This window comes from Pygoscelis adeliae, unplaced genomic scaffold (assembly GCF_000699105.1).
Source record: "Pygoscelis adeliae isolate BGI_AS28 unplaced genomic scaffold, ASM69910v1 Scaffold430, whole genome shotgun sequence".
Classification (NCBI taxonomy): domain Eukaryota; kingdom Metazoa; phylum Chordata; class Aves; order Sphenisciformes; family Spheniscidae; genus Pygoscelis; species Pygoscelis adeliae.
The window spans coordinates 113,043-119,097 of NW_008824003.1; positions in this window are offsets into that span (position 1 = coordinate 113,043).

Below are 6,055 nucleotides of genomic sequence, written 5' to 3' on the forward strand. Positions count from 1 at the left end.
ACCACTCTGGAAACATGTTTAGGCTGCATGTTTCTAAAAGAAAAGCTTGCAGCTAGCTTCCCATGTTATTTACCACATACTGTGTGCTAAAAGAACATCCTGTTTATCCATCTACAAGTCACCTACTTCCTTACCTAGCACATGTGCACATTTACCACCGAAAATATCCTCTTGTGGCAAGGCGGTCCAACTAAATCTTCAAAAATTCTTGGTATTTTTGTTTTGGTTTTGATGCAGAGAAAGCACCTGGAAGGAAGCTCTTCTAGTTTTGTTTCTACCCAATAGAAAGGAACTGGTTGCAAATTTTACAGATCAGGGAGAGACTGAAGTGTTTAATTAATACCTTTATTGCATAATGCTTCATGAAAGATCAGATAGGAGCAGCTGCCTAACACCGTATCAGCACCAAGAGTTAAGATCTTTGGTATGGAAAGGCCTCAGACAGACTGGGCTAATAAATTTCATTCCAAGACAGAAGTCTACTTCTATACAAGAAAACAAGAAAGCGCAAGAGCTTATTTTCTGGATTATCTTATGTCATTTGACCACAAGTATAATATTAAACTCTCATATCTTCCAAAATAGGGCAGCCACCTGGAAGCTGCCGATTGGCTTGGGCTAACTCTGTAAGCATGTCTGGAAATGTTTTGGGAGCTGGTCCAGACTAAAAGTATGGAGAGAACTGCTCACACAGTTAAACTATACAGATAACATTGTTCCACCACCTAGGTACAACCTCTGGTACTGTTCAGCCTGGTAGCATAAACATTTGGTTGAAGCAATCTCAGGCTCTTAAACTGCATATATCTGAAGTGCTTGGTCCATACTGCCTTCCAGGTTCTTTTGACCACCTCACTCACAGTGCAAGAGTGTCCTAGTCTGCATTCCTTGGTTTCTTCTCCATCAAAACAAGGGCAAAAGGACTGGAAGTTGAACATACAAATCTCATCTCAAAATACTGTCAGGAGGGGCATGAGAACTTATTTGGATGCAGGGCCCATGAGATTTAACTTCAATCTCCAAAAAAAATGTGGGACAAATAATGAAGTTATGTATAAGTACCCGGAAGAAACCAAGGAAATGAGTAAATAACAAACATGGGTTTGTCAAATAGAATTCATTGTAGATAATCAAATTTCTTTTGATGATAAAATAATGGCTTTGATGCATGGAGGAGAAATAATAGTTATGAAGTATCTTGTACCCAAAGAAGGCTTCTGACAGAGTTTCATGTGACATTTTTGACATTCCCCAGCACAGGAACACGAACTGTGAAATGGCAGCAAAACTGCTTGCAAAAAGCACTTAGAAAGCCACTAGGCGCAGTTCATTGCCAGAAAGAGAGGAAGGATGAGAAAACATTCTTTAGGCATCCACTTTATTCTTGGTCCTGCCCAATGTCTTCAGAAACTGCTAGGATGGAAGAATATGAAGTATGTTTATAAAATCTGTAGGTGGCAAAGTAGGGAGGAACTGAAACAACCCTGAAATAAGCATAGAAAAGGTTCTGAAAATGGTCTGAGCTTAATGAAGAGAAGTGCAATATTCTTTCCTCAGGCACGGGTAATCAGAGGTGCAAGGTGGGGAGCAGCTGGCACAGCAGCATTTCTTCAGCTACACACCAGGGTTGGGTGGTTTCAAAAGCTGAACACAAACCAGTAATGTCATAGCTTTGGGGGGAAAAAAGCACTGAGAGGTTTGAACGCAACTTTGTCCCACAAGGCATGGAAAGTAACATTCCCTCTGCTTTACCCAGCACATACCTAACCGGTATGTGTTTCAAGAAATGTGTATACTAATTGTTAAAAATGTAGGGCAATGGGAATGAAAAACAACCAGAAAACTAAACCTACAGGGAAAGATTCAAAAGCTGGCATTATTTAGCCGGAAGAGAGAAGTTAAAAGAGGGAGTTATGAGAAAGCATACATGAGGATCTTCTTTCAGGAAACAAGGAAAATGCATCCCCTAGGTATGCAGTCTCCATCCCTTGAGATCTTAAAAACCAGATTAAACAAATATCTTTCTGAAATGACACAGTTATAGATGATTTTACTTTGGCATAGGGGTTGGACTACTTTAAATCTAGAAGTCCTTTCCAGACCTACTTTTCAATGACTGTATGAAGCATTTGAGCACTATCCAAGAGAAATAGTGGATTGTTTACAAAGTCATCCTTTTTCTGTAGAAGTTGATGAAACTCTAGAACTGGAAGGACTTCCAAAAATTAATGGACTCATAATAATTTTTGTGCATGAAATCAGTAAGGGTAAAATATATGCCTCAAATCAGAGGTGTGTATCCCTTGTAATGCTTCAACATTGAGCCTTTCACTAAATAGTTTTCTGGAAGGATACAAGTTGTCCTGGAAATAGTTTATGTAAAATTTACTAACACTAAATCTAATTCAAGTTTGTCTTCATTGCCTACACTAATCCACGTATTTTTTAGTCCATTCCTCTAACATCATTTAAAACTGAAGATTACACCAATCCCCTAAAGCTATTAGTCAGTCCCCAACTGTACTTAAAATCATGCAAAACAAAAACATAGTAATGTACCTACAATAACTGGGAGGACACTATCCCTTCCCTTCCCTTTTCTCCAAAAGACTCTAACAATGAAATTAAAGGAGGCTTCTAACTTAAACTCCTTCTCAAACATGACAAAACCTACAGGGAAATCTGTGTAAAACCTTTCTTCATGTGTTCTTCATATAGAAATAGCTTTTGCATACTATTAAAAAACATATTAATCTTCCAGATGTAATATAGCTAAGATTTATGGATGCAAAGGAAAATTTAAAGACAGCATCAACTAACAATTAAATTGATAGCAGGGAAGTAAAAGGAATATCAAATAACCAAAAGACTCTTCCAGATATCAAAATGTCCTCAGGAATTTCTTTAGAAATGAGTCTTTGCTTTATCAGTACAAAACTGTAGGTCTCTTTTTAAGAGTTCAGGTGTCACTTTGAGTTATGTGAAATGTTAATGAATAATTTTTAAGCAGCTCTGAACAAATTGAAGACAATGTTGAAAGCTCTACATGGCAAAAAGCAATACCTGTACTGAAATACAGGAAAAAATAATGAAGTCCAGTACAAAGGTTCATCCCATATATTTTGGACAGCTGAATGTACTTTACTTCAGTAGAAAGATGGAAAGCAACCTGCAAAACTGCAAAAATAGCAGGCACTGTGACAGATGTATGTAATCTTGCTCTATCAGAGATAAGGGAAGTTGCAAAACTATACATCTGCTTTCTTTTGAAGCAGAATTCTCTATGTATGCACAATGCATAACAAAGGTTTTATTCTCATATCTTTGCTGTCTCTAGAATTGGAACATATAAGAAGGCAACTTGCTAAGCACCATGGCACAAGTTGTGAAATTAATGAAGAATGATAACTTACAAATGTTAACCAAAATAAACGGAAACAAAAATGCATTTTGAACATTAATTTTCCTCCAAAAAGCCAGGTGATATCTCAGCTGAAGCCTACATACAATTCTTACCTTCTTAGACAGTTTCTTGGAAAAGTTCCATAAAATGAAGCATAATGTCTTACAATATTATTTTTGCCAGTCACATTTATGGCTAACTTTAACCTGTTCCTAATTCTTCATGATATATTTACAGATGGAGACAAGGTAACTGTTTCTTTGGGCAAGTCTACTATAATAATGGCATGAAAAGTATCATCTGAATGACTGAGTAGTTTTACAGGAAATTAAATTTCAAGTTAGAAGGTTGCAAGAGGGTATAAAAATGTGTAAACTCTCTGCCATACTTCATCTTATACCGCATTCTGCCATCTTTTTATGTGAAATAGTAGATAGACGGACAGATGGGCAGATATATACATTATGGTTAGTTGTGAAAAAAATGGCCATTCCCACCATTTCATGTCATCATTTCCTCACATAAGAACATGAGAGCTTACACATTGATTCGCCAGGTGAACGTTGCTCCATTTATGCTTGGCAAAACACTGCCACACCAGGAATTTGACAACACAACAGTGTGACCATGTCACAGGCAGGCACACCTAGCTGAGTTTTCTTTTAGCCACCATTACTAAACATGACAGTGACAATCTATTGACAACATGACTATTAATCTCCCGGTGGGAATCCTGTTTGGGACTGGTTGTTGGTTAACACCAAAACTTATACTGGCAGCTATTTTGCCTGTGCCAACTTGATTAAAACTAACACAATGTTTTTACTCAGACTTTACTCACATCTCCATTTTGTTGTGCAAAAACATTTCAGGGAACACCACTATTTGATACATGGTCAGAGTACTCAAAGCGGCAGAGCTTTTGTAAGCAGAAGATACATGGTTCCTCGTTTTGCACTCAGGGCTCTGGAATTAGCTGAAAGCTTCATAGGAGTGGAGCGGCTGGACAGCTGCTCTCTGTCGGTTACACATCTGAGAAAGCTAACAAGTATAAATTAATCTATCCAGGATCATTTGTAATTTATGATTCCTTAACTTGCCAACCATTTCAAAAGGCAACATGTGCCTAATTTATGGTTTCTTTCATTGTCTTTGTCCTTTTCCCTAACAATATCCTTTCTCCTTCCAGCTGCACACCGTAACCTCCCCTGTGGGAGACCTGCCATTGCTAGCTAGGGGCAGTCAGATATGGTGATGTTCATAGTGGTCTGGTGGTACAAGCAGAGAAGTTAGCTGGTCAGAGTTCAAACCTCACTTCAGCTGAAGACTTATTTTCCTCATTTGCAAAGCATTCCTCCAAAACATTTAAAATCATTTCAGAGGCTTCCTCTCCACTGTCACCAGAAGCCAAGATTGGTGTGTACATAAACACACCTGAGGCAAGTTTTTCCCAGACTAGCTCACATAGGTAAAACCAGAACACCATGAAGGCACAGATTTCAGAACTTGGGCTATTAGGGCTATTAAAGTCTCTGCTCCAAACTTTTGCTGCTATTTTTGTCTAAAATAGTTTCATGTCTTGGCCTTAGCCCTATCTTCTTGAAGCTGCAGCATGCATACCCTAACCCATTTATTTCACAGTAAGCACTCATGACTAGAGAATTGTTTGGTGCTTTGGGATCACATTTCCAAATGCACCTTATATCCTAATCAAACAGATGCCCAGCTAAGTAATTCTTAAAATCTTGTTTATAAAGTGCTATAAAAATGCATATATGACTGCTGTCACCATCAGAAATTCCTGAAGAGTCACAGAGTATCATCCAGCTACTGCAGAATTATGGAGTTTACTGCCAAAGCTTTCAGAACTTTAAATCAGTACATAATTAAGCGTATATACACAAATAAAGATGTCTACGCGTGAATATGTACAGGACTGAGTAGGTGAGAATGTGGGGCATGTGACAAACTTGGAGGCAGGACTGGTCTGAACTGACTCTTGTAGCTCTACTTGGAGCTGTAAATCACAGTATAGAGGTGGATTTATTCCCCAATTCACATACACAGAACAGGATAATATAGTAAAGAGTGTGACAGTTGACTTTATACTTACACAGCACCTTCAACTGTAAAGCAGATTGCTTAATCTTGATTAAGCCTCTCTAATTCCGGCACACCAATCATGCCGAATAATGCAAGAGTTGTCCCTTGCAAGGTTTCTGCTGATAGCAGGGGTGGCTCATGTCATGCAGTCCCCAGGAGGATTCAGTGGCAGGCAGTCCTAACTTGTGATTTCTTCCACCACCTTTCTCACCCTCCCCTGCCCCCTGACTTTTCAGGGGTGCCAGGAGCTGCTCCTCCACCACAGCCCATGCTGGTGCACTGCAGCCGCACCATGCTTACCAGAGTGCAGTGTCATAGAATCATAGAATCATAGAATCATAGAATCATAGAATCATAGAATCATAGAATAGTTTGTGTTGGAAGGGACCAACCTCCATCTGGCCATTGAGCTGTTGACCACTACCCTCTGGATGTGACCATCTAACCAATTCCTCACCCACCGGACAGTCCACCCATCAAATCCATACCTCTCCAGTTTAGAGAGAAAGACGTTGTGGGGGACCGTGTCAAAGGCCTCACAGAGGTCCA